The sequence below is a fragment of the Mustela nivalis genome, assembly GCF_964662115.1.
Source record: "Mustela nivalis genome assembly, chromosome: 8".
In the NCBI taxonomy this organism is placed as follows: domain Eukaryota; kingdom Metazoa; phylum Chordata; class Mammalia; order Carnivora; family Mustelidae; genus Mustela; species Mustela nivalis.
Window position 1 is genome coordinate 54,289,162 of NC_139027.1, and position 18,447 is coordinate 54,307,608.

Genomic DNA, 18,447 nt, shown 5'->3' on the forward strand with positions numbered 1-18,447 from the left:
TGTTTAATTTGAGCATATGACATAATTATTTCTCCAGTTGCTAGGGCAAAAAGGAGGTCTGGAAATCTGTAATCAGCTGGGCTTCAGAATGCAAATAGAGTTGGGATTGGCTGTTGGGATTGCAACAGGAAAGAGGTCTTCAGAAGTTAATTTTTGTTTCTTTACCAAAGAAAGAGGTCCCTAAGGGGACACACATCCAGGATGGCAAAGGCCAAGTTTTTTTTTTTTTTTTAAATGTATGGGGTATTTAAAATAGATTTCATATACTGTTAAAGCTTTGAGTTTTATCATCAGAACTGTCTTCTTTCTTAGGACTTCATTTATGCTTTTATGAAACTGTTGAGCCTTGTCACTAAAGTGTTGTACTTGTCAGTGATTGTTCAATCTGCTATGAATCTTATCTGGATTTTTTCTGTTCCTTGTTTGGTTCACTAGAATAAATATGCCTTCCCCAATTTTATACATGATTTGGATGAATTTCCCCAAAGTGAACCTGTCCTCATTAAAACGATTAATTTCCCCCCACCAACATGTTGCAGTAAACTCTTCTTGCTCATTTAAGAAACCTCTTCATTATTGGAAGAGCTTACTGTTATCTGCGAATAGTCACCATTATAGATAAGAATGTTAAAACTAATCCTTGAGACACTTCACTATTTATACTTTCCTGTTGAGGTAAAATGATGTCATGCCTCTCATCCCTCCAAGATCCACCTCAATTCTATGTTCTTCATGAGGCCTTATATACTTGTCTCTGCCTTGAGTGGTCTTCTTAACTCTTCAAGTAGTTACTGTCTGTTTTGTTCTTTTAGTATTTAAATTGTGCTTTTTAAAAAGGTAAGAAGAATCTCAATTATATCCTGTAAGGTACTGTTTTTGGCCCTGTTATACGCAGAGAAGTAAACACCCACAAAGTGCTTACAGTCTGGCTCTTGGGAGAAATGACTATAGTACAAATAGACCTCTATGAGAAATGAAAACTAAAGTTCTAAGGAGGGAAAATTACTTTTGGTTAAGGACATAAAGAAAAACTTAATGGAGTGGCATGGGTGACTCAGTCAGTGAAGCATCTGACTTTTTCCACTCAGGTCATGATCTTAGGATCCTGAGAGTGAGATCAAGCCCCTTGCCTTGCTCCACTCTGGGTGTGGAGCCTCCTTAAGATTCTCTCTCTCTCTCTTAAAAAAAAAAAAAAAAGAAAGAAAGAAAAGAAAGAGAGAGAGAAAAGGAAGAAAAGCTTCGTGGAATGGGTGATCCTTGAAAAATTATTTTGAAAGCTGTATAAGATTTGAATGCTGACTAATTTTTTATCTATCTGGTCCATTTTTTTACCCCCAATCTCCTTAAATTCCATCCAGGTCTTCAAGATTCTGTCCAATTCCCTACATAATCCTTTCCCATCCTCTGCTTTTAATCAGTGCTTTGTCTCCTGATTCTGAAGAAAACTGGAAACCTTTAATGTTAGCGTTCACATGCCCCCACCTCCACCTTCCACCCCTGCCTGCTAATTTTCCCGGTCCCATTCATACTTAACTAACTCCTGGCGGTGTCTGAGTTTGTGTTACAGCTCCATTATTCAGGGTCCTTATTCTAGTCTCATCTCTAGGACCTTATTTTGTTTCTCTGTTTTTTCCTATGTCTTCTATGTCTTCAGCCTCTTCGTCTCTCTTCAGTTTAAACATACAACCAACTATGCTGTGATTCTGATCCTGTGTGTACCTTTCACTTTTTCTTACACTTTTTTTTTTTTTTTTTAAAGAGCATATACAGTTATATCCATTTCCTTATTTCTTCTAATTTCTTGGCCTGCTACATTCTGGGTTTCATTCTCTTACTACTCTCATGAAACTGTTACTATTAAGATTACCTTTGTTTTATTGACACATTGCCTTTTTTGCCAAATCTGGTGGATTCAGAAAATGTGAAGTGTCGTTTGTGATGCTTGGGGAAACTGAAGCATTATTATTTAATGTCAAGGAGTTAATTATTAATTTGTTAGTAATTTTCAAGTAATGTTATTGTGATCTTTTTAAAAAGAATATTTTAGAGTATATACTAATCAGTGACATGGAAATGGTATATCTGGGATTTTCTGTAAGATAATTGAAATGGGTGTATAAATAAAATAAGATTTCTCATATGTTAATTGAAGCTGGATGATAGCTATATGGGCTTCATTAAACTATTTGATTCATTAAACTATTGTATGTGTCTGAAATTTTGTTATTGAAAGTTTTTTTTTTTAATGAATGGAAAAAGGGAGAGGTAGGTTAACTAAGAGTAATATCAAGGAGAAAAAATTGATGTATAGTTAAGTATGGCATGTAACACAACAAGCTTTAATAATATTAAGAGGCTGCTTAAGCACATTTCCCCCATAAAGGAATGGAGGCTTTGACAGTAGAAACATAAGTGCAATGCCTGGCATAAAGCAAATACTGAATAAATACCTGTTGACTGAATAAGCTAGTAAGAGCTCATTGCTGGACTAATAGATACCTACTTGGATAATTTTAAAGGCTGTACCTTTAGGAAAACTCAGTAGTTACCAGTCACTCCATTTATTAACTAATCACAACAAATACTTTTATGGCATTTAACATGTGCCAGGTACTATTCTGAGCAATTTACATACATTAACCTTTTTAATCCTTACAGTAGCCTCATGAGAGAAGTTTACTTTCCCTGTTGTATAGGTGAGAAAACAGGAAATGGAGGGACCTTTGGTAATAGGCTTAAGGCCACACATCAGCAGGTGAAGTAACAAAACCATGAGTTGATCTTAAATAGTCATGCTCCAGAGTTAGGTTTTTAATCACCTTCCTTATAGTAGGTTTTACAAGATCAGTGTTAACATTTGTGTGTATAGAATAATTTTAGGTAAAACTGGACTTGTCCAGTACATAGATAGGTATTCTCCTCCTCTCTTCCTGCTCTTGCTCTGCCTTCTCCTCCTCCTCCTTATTTTTGTCTCTCAAATCATTGTTCACTTCTTATTGTGTTAAATTATTGTAGACCATTGTGACTTTGTTGTCTGTTGGCTAACCTGACTGGACTAGGAAATGTATACTCACTCTGTTGGGGTGATTTGCTCAAAATTGAGACCTTAGTTGTAAGTTGGCATGATAACTTGGAAAAGTGGCTAAGTGGAAGATACTACTTCAGATAGTTTAAGCAGAAGACTAAATGGGGGAATAGTTGCAAGTTTGAGTGGAAACTCAGATTCAGCTAATTTTTACTGCTGATAAAACCAGTGTAATTCTGAATGTTTCTGATAAAATTGGTAAACTTAGGTCTGGCTTATTTTGTAGACTGAATGTAGATGAAAGACAAATCTCTCTCTCCTTTTTTTTTTTTTTAAGATTTTATTTTAGAGATGCATGGGGGGGGGGATAGTGCGAGAGGGAGAGAAAATCCCAAACAGACTCTGCACTGAGCAGAGTCTGATTGGGGCTCTGTCCCACAACCCCAAGATCATGACCTGAAATCAAGAGTCAAACACCCAACCGACTGAGCCATGCAGGTACCCCAAGAAATCTTTTATCTAAAAAGATTTCTCAATTTTCTTTTCATTAGAAGGTGACTTAAGAAGAGCTTGGCAGATTCTGAAGGCATGTCCTTTTGTATCAAGAGCTATGTGTAGAAACCTTGAAGACCTGATTAATTAGCCTTTAGGACACTGCTCTCATTGTGAGTAAACAGTCTCATATTCAGGCAATTTTGTTTACGGTTTGAGTATTTACAGGTGACTTGAAAGTGTAGAGACTTTACCTTGTGCTGTTAATACCTGCTCTCAGGTGGTCACAGGGAAGTTTACATAGTCATAGTCTTTAGAATGTAGTTTTTTGTTGTGAAAACTTTTTCAGAGAAAAAGTTAATCTAAGGTGAATTTAATGTCTTTTTTTATTTCTTTTATTTATAATGTCTTTCTTTTATTCTTCTTTTCCCTTTCTTATATGGACGTGCTTAATTTCATTATTTATTTATTTTAAAGATTTTATTTATTTTAGAGAGAGTGCACCCATGGGAGGGAGGAGGGGCAGAGGGGGAAAGAGAGACTTAGCAGGCAGTCAAGTAGACTGCCTGTTAAACACAGCCAGCCGGGTTTGATCTCATGACCTGAGCTGAAATAAAGAGTTGGGTGCTTAACTGACTGAGTCACCCAGGTGCCCCTCATTCGATGTTTAAATAATGTGTGTTCTAAAGAGTGATTTCTGGTTGACTCTGAAACCTTTATTCATCATCTCAGAAACCTTTGGAGGAAACCTTTTTAATATCAAAAAGAATTCAGTTTGTGCACAGCTCAGAATGTTTTAAAACATTTTATTCCTATAGGGGTGCCTAGGTGGCTTAGTTGGGTAGGCGTCTGCCTTTGACTCAGCTCAAGATCCCAGGGTCCTGGAATCGAGCCCTGTGTCTTGCTCCCCGCTCAGCGGGTAGTCTGCTTCTCCTCTGCCCCATCTCCCCCTTCCCCTGCTCATGTTTGGTCTCCCTCTCTCTCTCACACACAGATAAACAAAATCTTTAAAACAAACAAACACATTTTATTCTTATAATACTATTTAGTATTAAAAAACTTTTTCACCATTAACTTTGAAATTGACTTTTACATTTGTTTCTTCGATTAAAATATTCATAAATGTATCACATAGTTAATGTTTCTTAATCTAGCAGCCATGATTTACCATTTATTTAGTAATTTAGTGATCCTGAATTCTGTTTTACCTAGTCCACTGAGAATTACTTACATTCTGCTTTGAGTAAAACTTTAGAGCTGAATAATGGAGAAAAAGATGAAAAGTTTTCTAAAGGATAGTGTAGGACTTGAACATCTGGGTTTTGAGTCTACGGCCATACCACCCTGAACGCGCCCGATCTCGTCTGAACATCTGGGTTTTGAGATGTTTCCTTGTTTTGCATTATAGATAACTTTTTAAAGAAAATCCTGGGTTGTCTGCTAGGTTCTAAATATTTTAAATTTTTAGGCAGGTAGTCTTAAGAAAAACTGAGAGGCCAGACTATCCAATTTTGGTATGGTAGCATTTACAAATTCACGGTTTTAACACTGAAGTGCATGACATGTAGTGATGTGATGGTCTGTCAGAATTTGAATAATTTTATAGCTGGTATGCAGAAGTTGGTTTAGTTGGTGGAAAAGCCTAGCCAACCAGTTAGCAAAAGTATGATGAATTCTTGGATTTCCTTCAGAATGTTAGAGCAAAGGATAAGGAAAAATATACAAAAAAGGAAAGATTGGGGGCACAAATACAGTGAGTAATAGTATCTGCCTAGAGTAAACATCAAGGTATGTAATAGATAAAATAGAAGCAAAACTCATCAGTGAGAGAGATAATTTTCCTCACCTGTAAAATAAAATATTCTGATTTAAAGAGAATTCTGATAACCAAGAAGTTTAATTAAAAAAAAAATCAACATTTAGTCTCAACTTATTTTGTAATTTTAAAATTCCAAGAGTAGAAAGAAAACCCTACAACTAGACAGGGGGGAAAAAATTACCTAAAAAGAATAGAAATCTTTTGGCATTGGATTTATTAGCAGAAAGCTGTGGAACATTTTATTCAAAGTTCTGAATTCCTCAATCCAGAGTTTGATAACCAGTTTAAATGATTTTTTCAGGTATGAGATCAAATTAAGGTATTTAAGGACTTGGGAAATTTATCTAAGTTCTTGAATATGTACCTGGGAAAATGAAGTAGAAGTTAAAGAAGATGAAATGAGATCCAAGAAACCAAGTCTCTAAGACACCAGTGAAAAGGTGTTTTAGAGAAAAGGGTAACAGTTATGCTAGTGGGTCTGGAAAACAGTTGGTACAAATTAGAGCAAGAAGCTAGAATTGTTTGTGAAGAATGACTTCAAAAATAAAGAAAAGCCATTATATAAATTGTGTGCTGGAACCTGCCTTCCTTCCCTTCCTCCCTTCCAGAATTTCTTAACATAAAAGTCAAGTCAATAAGAAAAAACAAACAAACAAAAAAACCAAAACCCTTTGTATATAGTGTCCCATTCCTGAAACGAGATTGAACTCTGGAGCAGCCATAAATAAGTCTTGAATAATTGGTGTTGAATGTAATAGAAGACTCTTAAATACATATTCTTGCATTTTGGGGGGAGTTTGAGATGGAGGTGGTACCAAACTACAGAAAAGTACAACTAAGTGTTTAAATGCAACAGAACATAGGAACAGATAAGAACAAGAGGAAAACCTGGAGAATATGATGTATAATGGTATAGGGGTTGGATTTGACTTACAAAACAATGGAAATCTTTAAGAGCTAGATCTTTTTTTTTTTTTTTTTAAATTTATTTATTTATTTATTTATTTGCCAGAGAGAGAGAGAGAGAACACGAACAGGCAGGCAGAGTGGCAGCAGAGGCAGAGGGAGAAGCAGGCTCCCCGCCAAGCAAGGAGCGTGATGTGGGACTTGATCCCAGGATGCTGGGATCATGACCTGAGCCAAAGGCAGCCGCTTAACCAACTGAGCCACCCAGGCGTCCCAAGAGCTAGATCTTTTGAATGAGATCTGTTACTGACCTACACAGTATGCACTTAGGTTTAAAAAAAAAAAAAGTGTGACTTTTAAGCCATGGTTATTAATAACAATGAGAAAACTTGTGTTCTTATGATCTTATAGAAATATATCTTATATGCTTTTTTAAGTAGCTTGTTGCCTATTTTGATTAGAACCACAATATAGATAAACCGAAAGAAGAAAAACAACATCAATATAAACACCTGCAGTAGGAAAACCAGTAATGTATAAGTTGGAGAACATCTCAGAATTATATGGTTTGATTTTTATCTGTCTGGAGCGAAAACATTCTTATTATTCCCTTTTCTCCACACTTAGCCTGAAAATGCAGGTTGATGAACAGCAGTGTCTGATATCTCTTAGCCTAAACTTCTGTACTAACTGTTCTCATGGAGCTAACATAGGAAGAGAAATTAGATCAGAAAGTATTTCAAGAAATTCTGTCACTTAGCTTTGTCATCAAGCTTTATAGCATTGAGCAACTTATTTAAATCTCTGGGTCTGTTTTCTCATCATGAGTGTTTCATCTCCAAGGTTTCTTTGAACAATTTACATTACACGGCTTTTCTATGACAAATTTTCTTCTGAAGCTCAGTTAGCTCTGAAAACAATTTTAAGAAAGAATTTTAAGATTACTCCAACTGTGTAGCTTATTTTAACATTTTTGGACAACATTTATTTGCCTGAATGAGTTCTGTGTGATGGATCATTTTTGGTTATGCCTTTTATATAAGGTAGGAAGAAGTTAGTGGAACATACAGCATTCACATTTTGAAGGAATACTGTAGAAGAAAGAAAACGCAATTATCAATATCAATAACAAAAGAACTGAAATCATTACAGATCCTACATATGTTAATAGATAACAAGGGAACATTATGAAGAATTTTGTGCCAGTAAGTTCTACACCTTAGAATAAATGGAAAAATTTCTTCAGAAACCTTAAAGCTGACACAAAAGTAGTAGAAAATCTTAATAGAATTGTATCTGTTAATGAAACTAAATTCTTATTTAAAAATCTTTCCACAAAGAAACCTAGCCATATGGCTTTACTGGTAAATTCTAGCAAACATTTAATGAAAAAAAAAATCATAATCTAGATTCCTTCAGAAAATAGAAGCTAGCATTACACCATTAGCAATATCAAAGACATTATAGAAAACTATAGACCAACATTCACCATGAATGTAACGCAAAAATCTTTAAATATTTGTAAGTCAAATCCAGCAATATGTAAAAAAGACAATAAAACACGACCAAGTGGAATTTATCCTGAGTATCATTTTTAAATTATAAATAATCTAATTCACAATGCGGCCAGAATAAGAGGAAAAAAACAACATAATTTTATCAGTAGATGTAGCAAAATCTTTGACAGAGTTCAGGGGTAAATCTCTTAGCAAATTAGGAATAGAAAGGAACTTCCTAGTTCTGATAAATTATTTATAAAAAGCCTACAGGGGACACCTGGGTGGCTCAGTTGGTTAAGCAGCTGCCTTCGGCTCAGGTCATGATCCCAGCGTCCTGGGATTGAGTCCCACATCGGGCTCCTTGTTCGGCTTCTCCCTCTGCCTCTGCCTGCCATTCTGTCTGCCTGTGCTTGCTCTCTCCCCCCCTGCCCTCTCTCTGATAAATAAAAATCTTTAAAAAAAAATAAAAATAAAAAGCCTACAGTTACATCATATTTAATGATGAAAGACTGAATCCTTCCCATGTAAGATTGGGAAAAAGGCATGGTTTTTCACTCTGACCAAATGTAGTCAAAACTGTACTAGAAGTCCTGGTCAATACATTAGACCCAGAAAGAAATAAATTACGTTCAGATTAGGAAGGAAGGAGTAAAAAATAGTCTTTATTTTCAGATGACATCATTGTATATATAGCAAATCCTGAGTTACTAGAAATAATTTGGCAATATTGTAAGATACAAGGACAATACACAAAAATCAGTGGAAGTTTATATAATCACAATAATTAAAATGAAATTGATAGAAACACCATTTATAAAGAAAAAACGAGTTATTCATATAAAAATTTAACTTAAGATTTGTATGATTTTTATGTGTAACCATAAAATATTACTAAGGGATACTTAAAAGGGAGATAACCATAACCACATTCATAGATTGGAAGACGCGATACTGTTAAGGCATCAGTTCTACTCAGACTGATTTATAGATTCAAGCCAATCCTTAGCAAATTCTCAGTAAGCTTTTTGTAAAAATTACCGAACTAACTGTTAATTCCATATGAAAATGTACAGGTCTGAGAAAAGCCATAACAATTTTGAGAAAGAACAATAGAGTATGAGGACAGTGCTCCCTGATTGAAACATTTATTTTTAAAACATAAGTCTGGCATTGGCATAAGATAAATTAATGGAACACACTAAAGGGTATTGATCCGTATAAATACATAACATATATATATGTATATGTATATATATATATATACATACACACACACACACACACACACACATATGTAGCTTCACTGGTAAATATATATATATAATTTGATTGGTTTCTAATTTATATTTAAATGAGTATAATTGAATATAGTTGACATTATCTCAGTATAACAGTATAACATTGTGTAAATGTAAGGTGTACAACATATTGATTTATATACTTGCTTTTTAAAAAAAGATTTATTTATTTATTCATTCATTTAAGAGTGTACCAGTGGGAGGGGTAGAGAGGGAGAGAGAATCTCAAGGTGACTCTGTGCTGTGTGTGGAACCTGACACAGGGCTTTATCTCACAATCCTGAGATAATGACCTGAGAAAATTAAGAGTTGGATGCTCAACTGACTGAGCCACCCAGGTGCCCCTGTAGAGTAGATTTTTCACAAATGCACCAAGGATGCCATTATAAGGGTTACTTTTCAATGAAATATAACTATATTTCTACATGGAATAAAAATCTGCCTCTACCCTCATACCATATACAAAAAATTACATGGGTCATAGATAGAAACATAAAAGCCAAAACTGTGGAACTTCTAGAAGAAAACATAGGAGAAAATCTTCACAACCAGGATAGACAAAGATTTTTGTCTACTTGGTATACATAAAACATGAATCATAAAAGAAAAAAACGGATTTTATCAAAATTGAACATTTTTGCTGTTTAAGATTTTATTTATCTCTTGAGCACGGATTGGGGGAAGGGGCAGTGGGAGAAGCTGGGGGAAAGAGAATCCCAAAGCAGACTTTGCACTAAGTGTTGAGCCCGATGCGGAGCCCAGTCCCATGACCCCAATATTATGACCTGAGCCAAAATCAAGAGTCAGATGTTCAACCAACTGTGCCACCCAGGAACCCCACATTTTTGGTCTTTAAAAGACATGAAAAGGCAGGGGCTCCTGGGTGTCTCAGTCATTAAGCATCTGCTTCAGCTAGGGTCATGATCCCAGGATTCTGGGATCAAGCCTGGCATTGGGCTCCCTGCTGAGCAGGAAGCCTGCTTTTCTCTCTCCCACTCTCCTTCTTTGTGTTCCCTCTCTCGCTGTGTCTCTGTCAAATAAATAAATAAAATCTTTCTTAAAAAGTCATCAAAAAAGACATGAAAAGGTAGCTTAACAGACTGGGAGAAAATACTTGAAATACCTACAGAATTTCACAGCTCTTTCAGACAACTCAGTTTTTAAAAGAGAAAAAGATTTAAACAGTCACTTGACAAACGAAGATAGATAAATTGAAAATAATTACATGAAAAAGGTATTCAAGATCACTAGTCCTTAGAGAAGTACAGATTACAACTATACATACTGCTGCTACCCACGAGAATGGCTAAATTTAAAAAGACCGACAGTACCAAGTGTTGGCAAGAATGTGGAGCTCCTGGAGTTCTCCTATATAAATGATGAGAATGAAAAAAGGAACACCACTCCAGAAAACTTTGTGATGGTTTCTGAAAGTTGAACATATATTTACCCCGTCTGACATAGCAAGCCCAGGAAAACAATTGTTTACAAAAAAGAATTTGTAACTCTTCTTAGCAGTTTTATTCCTGATAGTCTCAAACAGGAAAGAGCAGGTATGTTTAGTAAATGATGAATGCATTAAAAAGTGTATATCCATATAGTGGACTGTATTATTCTGCAATAAAAAGGAACAAACTACTGACATATGAATTAATGTAAAAAAAGCTAGATGAGAAAAAATAGATACAAGAGTACATCCTATATGATCTCATTTGTATGAAATTCTAGACATAGTTACAGAAAGCAGAACAGTGGTTACCTGCAATTGGTGGTAGGGCATGTGATTGATTGCAGAAGGGCTCAGGGGAATGTTTTTGGGGATGGAAATGTGCTTTTATCTTGATTGTAGTGATGCTTTACATAAGTGTATATACTTGTCAAAACCCATAGAACTATGTATTTAATAATATACTTTTGGAATGTCTTATTTCTCAATTGGCTTAAAATTTCTTATTAGCATTTTACAACTTGATAATTCTTGGTGCTGATGTCTAGCTTTCGCTATTTGACAATTCATTTTTTTAAAAAGATTATTTATTCATTTGAGGGAGAGCAAGCAAGAGCATGAACAGGGGGAAGGGTTAGAGGGAGAGGGGAGAAGCATACTCCCGCTGAGCAGGATGCCCAACCTGGGACTCAATCCTAGGACCCTGGCATCATGACATGAGCCAAAGGCAGAAGCTTAACCAACTGAGCACACCCATGCCCCCCTATGTCATTCTTAAATGATATAAAAATTATAATCTAGAAACACCACAAGTGCATGTTGCTTCTTGCACTAGAAAATTATGATATACCCCTAAAACCTAGACCTTTTAAGTGGAGGAAAATTTTTCTTTGTTAAGAAAAGACTGCACAGGGACTCCTGGGTGGCTCAGTTGGTTAAGCGGCTGCCTTCGGCTCAGATCATGATCCCAGCGTCCTGGGATCGAGTCCCACATCAGGCTCCTTGCTCGGCAGGGAGCCTGCTTCTCCCTCTGCCTCTAACCTTCGACTCTGCCTGTGTTTGCGCTCTCTCCCTCTCTCTCTCTAACAAATAAATAAAATCTTTTAAAAAAAAAACTGCACAAATTTGTGTCACTATGTGTTCTTATTTCATAAAATACTTTTTCAATTTTCTCATACTATTGGTAGGGTTCTTTCTCTGTTGTCAAACAGTTCCTTGCAGAATATAAATATTAAACTGCTAGTCTAAACACAAGGTCATTACAGAATTTGGGGGGTTTTTGGAACTGTTTAATGAAGGTTTTATCTGTGACCATCTCTACTGCGCCCTCTGGTGGTTTTTGCATCTTATTTGGGGTAACATGAAAATACATTCCTCATTCATTACCTTTGTAGGAGATACATTTTACACAAAACTTTAAAATCAAACTTTACGTTGAGAAACTACCCAACATCTTGTATTGATAACACTATAGTGCTTTATTCTTGTGATAGTCTTTATAAGTCATTCAGTACATGTTTCTTCATAAGTAACTTAGTCATGCCTGATGGCTCTTTCCAAAATATTTCTAAGATAGAAATTCTAAGATTCCTTATTAGAGTAACCTTTTCTAAAAGTTTTCATTCTATAATCCAGTTCTAAATATTCTGCCATCCAAAATAGATTGGGGAATCTATGCTTGGAAAATACCATGTATAGTCAGGATGAGGCTAGAATATCTTATGGTGCCAGAAATCAAGAAGGTGCTCAAATGGGGATTGGTGACAGGTCATGCAGGAGCCAACTTGAGGTAGTAAGTACCTAAACAAAGCTGGAAAATTCTGATTAACAAGTAATGACATTATTGGGTTTTAACTTAGAGAATAAAATAAATATCTGTGAATCCATGCCACAATATGAATAACTGAATAAAGAAATAAATGGGGAAAAGGGACAGGTTTTTTTTTTCTTAAATAGGAACATTTCAATTAATGTAGGAAGAAAGGGTAAAAGAAGATCATTACTAGGCAAATACCATAGTAATAAATTCTTACAAGATTAACTTATGGAAGCTAAAATTAGGTCACAGTTTTAGGAGAAATAGGATATTTGCATGGTCTTAAAGTATTGTGCCCCCCCCTTCCCCTGGTATTTTTTAATATAAAGGGAAAGGTAGTAGATTTATAGTGGAGAAATCTGGCAGACATCACCCTGCCCAAGTGATCAAAGTTAACATCACTAGCAAAAACACATCGACATTGTGAATCCTTTGATAACAGTGTGCTGATAAGGACATATCATCATTTCTATGGTATTTTTGCCCCACATGCCCAAGTTCAGCCTAATTATGAGAAAACATCAACAAGCCCAAGCTGAGGGACTTTCCACAAAATACTGGATTAAGAGTTTCAAGATTGTGGAAGACAAGGGAAGAATTATGAGCTGTCACAAATTAGAGGAGACTAAGGAGAAATTATTAAAAAATTATAAAGTTCCTAGGTATCTCTTATCTAGCTTTCTCTAATAGTAATGTCTTACTAAACCATAGTACAGTTATCAAAATCAAGAAATTAACATTGGAACAGTATATCAAAGTGCTTATTTTAGTGAAAAAACTGGTGACATCTGAAAAGTTTTCTTTTCCAGGATTCCACATTACATTTAGGTGTCTTTGAAAATATTATTACTGCTAGAAGGACTTGAAAAGACATTGTTTTTGTTCTTAGATAATTAATAGACGAATAGTAAATTATTTATAAATTGGCTATTTAAAAGAGTTTCCTTAGGGAGGAATAGTATTGTTTCTGTTGACTACTACACAATTTTTGGGAATTGGCTAAAGTTAGTGGAAGGTTAATTTTTCTGCCATTCTGCTTGCTTGCTTTTCATTTTGAGAAATTTCAGAATCACCTAAAAGGGCTTAGACTTCACAGTTATTTTTCTTTTAACCCTAACAGTGGAGTAGCAGTTGGGGTGTAAGTAGTAATAATATTAATGCTTTAACAGCTAGAGATTTAGATGTCTTCTATTAATACTATTTTGGAATCTTCTTTTATTCTTTTTTTCTAAGTGAGAAAAATGAAGGGAGATGGTTGTGTTTCTTTATCTGAGTGATGAATGAATATGCAATTTTATCTCTTAGTATTATATTACTCTGGTACTAATATGCCCAGTTGACAGTATTTATTAAAATTTACTGTAGCTCTCTTCAATATATGTTGTTGGGAAAACTGGACGGCTACATGCACAAGAATGAAACTAGATCACTTTCTTAAATTATACATAAAAATAAATTCAAAATGGATTAAAGACCTGAATGTGAGTTCTGAAACCATAAACATTCTAGAAGAGAATGCACAGGCAGTAATTTCTCTGACATCAGTTATAGCAGCATTTTTCTAGATAAGTCTTCTACAGTGAGGGATAAGTTTTCTGAGGCAAGCAAAAATAAATTCTTGGGATTTCATCAAAATAAAAAGCTTCCACATACCAAAGGAAATAATCAAAACTAAAAGGCAGTTTGCAGAATGGGAGAAGATATTTGCAAATGACATACCTGATAAAGGGTTAGTATCCAGAATATATAAAGAACTGATACAACTCAGTGCCCCCCAAACAAATAATTCAATTAAAAATGGGCAGAAGACATGAAAGACATTTCTCCAAAGAAGACCTACAGGGGTGCCTAGGTGGCTTGTGGTTGGGTGTCTGTCTGCGGCTTGGGTCATGATCTCAGGGTTCTGGGATCAAGACTCATGTCAGGCTCCCTGCTTGGTGGGAAGCCTGCTTCTCCCTCTCCCACTCTCCCTGTCTGTGTTCCCTCTGGCTGTGTCTCTCTCTGTCAAATAAATAAAATCTTTAAAAAAAAAAAAAAAGACCTACAAATGGCCAGCAGACACATGAAAGGATGCTCAACATCACTCATCTTCAGAGAAATGCAAATCAAAACTATAGTGGGATAACATCTCACACTTGTCAGGATGACTAAAATGAAAAACCCAAGAAACAAGTCTTAATGCGGATGTGGAGGAAAAAGAAACCCTCTTGCTCTATTGGGGGGAACGCAAACTGGTGCAGGCACTATGGGAGAACATGGAGATTCCTTGAAGGGTTAAAAATAACCCTACAATCCAGTAATTGTGCTGCTGGGTATCTACCCCCAAAATACAAAAACACCAAAGGGATACATGCAGCCCTGTGTTTGTAGCAGCATTATTTCCAATAGCTAAATTATGGAAGGAGTCCGAGTGTCCATTGATAGATGAATGGATGAAGAGATGGTATACATATACAGTGGAATATTGTTCTCTGCTATAAAAGAATGAAACTGCCATTTGCAGCAACATGGATGGAGCCAGAGAGTATAAAGCTAAAAGAAATAAGTCAGATAAAGACAAATACCATATAATTTAACTTATATGTGGAATTTAAGAAGCAAATGAGCAAAGGGGAAAAAAAAAAGACTTGAACCAAGAAACAGACACTTAACCCTAGAGAACTGATGGTTATCAGAGGGGAGGTGGGTAGGTGGATGGGGATTCAGGAGTGCACTTGTGATGAGCACTGGGTAATGTATGGGATTGTTAAATCACTGTACTGTACACCTGAAACTAATACAATACTTTATGTTAACTATACTGGAATTAAAAATAAAACAAAAAAATCCTATGTATCAATGCAAAAAATAAAATTAACTGTAGCCAGATGGGCTCGCTAAAAGCAAATGCTTAATAATTTTATGTGTTAATAAGATTCCTGAAATCACTTGTTAAAATGAGTAGCCATCTAGATTTCACCTTTATCCCTGAGTATAGTCACGGTGCATTGATCTGGATAAGGTCTCAATAGTATAATTTGGTGTTTTCTGCATTAGAAATCCATCAGTTCTTATTAACAACTTTATATTTCATAAACTGATGAAAAGATCAACTTTTTAATGTCCTGCTTAAATTTTAGATAATGATAATATGACTTCATAAGATTATTTTAGTACTTTGTATAATGTGAATAGGTGGTTTTCAATTAAAATTGATAGTCCTTTCAAAAAGTGGAAGTCCTTAAAAAAAGTAAGAAGAATAACATGTTTTAACTTGGCAAAACATGTGAAAACAAGTGTCTCTGAGTCACAAGATGAGTCAAGAGGGTGAGGTTTGTTTTTTTTCTTTTTCCCCTTGTCCATCTGTTTTAAGGGAGTATGATCCCAAGCAGTAGAAAAAATCTTTGATGAAAGCTGGTACCCCGAATGGGAATTTGTTCTTTAATATTTAACTTGTATGAAGTGCAGATTTGAAACATTTAATGGTACTAGTGGGTTTAATCTGTTTGAGAGATCTGTGCCTAATTTGTGGAGATTGCTAAGTGCCCGTATTTCAAGAATTGAGATGCTGTTTCACACCTGAGCATACATTTAATCCTGCAACACATCTGCTCTGCAGTGCTGGGTAGTGGAAGTGCTGCTTCTGCTGGCTACAGTAAAGATCAAACCGATCACTTTGTTCCATACCTAAAATAACTGTATTTACCATTTGTTTTTTGAAAACTAGCTTTCTTTAATCTTGGCTTTAAAAAATATTTATGGCATTGGCTTCTAGGCAAACCATTTGAAAATACTGTAACTGTTTAGGTACAGAGTCCTGCAGTTGGTCAGCTAGCTTCAACTATAGTAAGTACTAAACAGTCTGTGTCTTACCGTTGTGAGGCAAGCAGGAAGGACAGAAAGGAGGAAATAAATGGGTGGTTGGAGAATAGATATGCCTTCTTTCAAATTAAACTGGTTTCTTAAAGAATCTCAGGGTGAGAGGCGCCTAGGTGGCTCAGTGGGTTAAGCCGCTGCCTTCGGCTCAGGTCATGATCTCAGGGTCCTGGGATCAAGTCCCGCATTGGGCTCTCTGCTCAGCAGGGAGCCTGCTTCCTCCTCTCTCTCTCTCTGCCTGCCTCTCTGCCTACTTGTGATCTCTCTCTGTCAAATAAATAAATAAAATCTTAAAAAAAAAAAAGAAAAAGAATCTCAGGGTGGGTTTTGGCTGCAAGGGATGTGTGAGAATGGTGGTGAATAGAAAATTACATAGAGCTCATTCCCTCCAGGTTTTACTTCAGGGGCTTTAAAAAGTCAGTTTTTTTTTTTTTTTTTTGATTTTATTTATTTATTTATGAGAGAGAGAGAGAGAGCAAGCACGAGAGGAGAGAGATCAGCGGGAGAAGCAGATTCCCTGCTGAGCAGGGAGTCTGATGTGGGACTCGATCCCAGGACTCCAGGATCATGACCTGAGCCGAAGGCAGTCGCTTAACCAACTGAGCCACCCAGGTGCCCCCCCAAAACGCAGTTATTGTTAAAGTGTGATCGCAGGCATGTTACTTTGCCTTTGAGGAATGTTGTAACTACTCATCCAGAATAGGTATCGACTGTTATATATATCATTTAAGATATTTAAAACAAAAGACCGAAAATGGTTTTAAATGTTGCTTTAAGGGCTTTTGCCAGAGAATGCATTAATGATACTTAATAACCACAGGGCACACAATTAGTATCCCCCTTTTTTTTAATCAGAGAAAAATTGATAGGGGTCTCCTAAATGGAGAGTTCAGGGAAGGACCTTCCAGTAAAGAGTATATAAGAAAATGGATGCATGAATTTTATGCTATCTGAACAACTGTGCTGAGAGCAGTGTAGCTTAGGTAAAGATAATGGGGGAAGAGAAGGATGGAAATTTAAATTTTCTGGTTTGTGTTTGTGGAAGCTAAATATTGTCAAGGGCTCTGGATTTTTTATACTGGTTGTATTAAGAAGCCACTACAAATCTGTAAGCACAAGAGCTAGCAATTTGGCTGAATGTGCTTTTTAGAAAGATTACTGCTGGCCGTGTAAAGAAGTATATTTATTTGATGGCTTATCTTTATTCTTAGTATTTCTTATTCATTTGTCAGGACCGTAATGCTTTCTTCAGGATTAGTGGGGTTTTCTGGGTCATTTAAACAATAATCCACCTCCGTTTCAGTTTCATAATGTGACTAGATCAACTGTTATATATGCCAGCCTTAGTAAATGGAATCTTAAGTGTCCATAAGTAATATGGTGTACATTACTGCCTTTGTTCTTTCCAACTGATGATACACTCCAGAGCTGTTGCTGTCTGAGATGCGGTTGGTGGACACGTGTCTTTCCTTTTCCTCTTGTGATGTACTTTAGTGATCCGCTCTGTTCAATTTCCTCATCACCTTTGTGGTTTGTGGTTGTAAACTGAGGCAAAACTAAAAGTTACTAGAAAAAAGTAGTTAACTCATCCTTGGTATGTAGAGAGAGAAGAGTAAGTGCTTTCAGCAAAATCTGAACTTGGAGAAATGTTCTGAAAGGTTTGCTAATTGGTGACTGACTACGTAAGTAGTTCTACTCTAAATTCCGATGGCATTTTGATCATTATGTTTTAAATCTGAAACCCTTAGAATACTCATTTAAAACATTTATTGAGCAACTTTTATATGTAGTGTACAGAAGAACAATGAAAAGTGGTGTTTCGTCTGAGGTGGCACGGGAAACCTGTAAGTAAATAAATGAAAAGCATTTGAGAGACTTAAAAAAAATTAAGTTTTTTTTTTTTCTCCAAGAGTAAGGGTATCTAGTTTCATCACAGAAAATTAGAAAATAAGGTTTATTTGAACAGTTTGCTTTTATCATCTGTTCATTAAAGAAGGAATACTCTTTAATAGAGGGATAAAAGGCTCTCTGCAGTTGATGTGTTTATGAAATGTGTATTTTGGTGTTGGAAGCAGTGTTTAGATGAATTATTAAATTAAGAAAGGCATTTCTCTTACAGTAAAACGTATATATTATTGCAAACCTCAAATGTTGCAAACGTCGTATGTCCCGGGGAAAGTATGGATTAGATAGACCACTCATTATGCAGCTTTGTAACAGAGTACATAGAACTGTTAACGGTCTTAAAATTTTCAGCACTAAATAACCTCTGGCATTGGTATTAAGCACC

General features: G+C 35.8%; 1 protein-coding gene and 1 long non-coding RNA gene across 2 annotated transcripts in view; both read left to right on the plus strand.

The window, feature by feature from the left end:
- PPP3R1 (protein phosphatase 3 regulatory subunit B, alpha) overlaps positions 1-18,447 on the plus strand; it is a 69,038-nt gene that overhangs the window by 33,093 nt on the left and 17,498 nt on the right. The window lies entirely within an intron of this gene.
- LOC309871273 lies at positions 1,461-5,902 on the plus strand. Its single transcript, XR_014315163.1, has 2 exons — positions 1,461-3,523; positions 5,638-5,902. It is a non-coding gene; the product is annotated as an uncharacterized lncRNA (long non-coding RNA).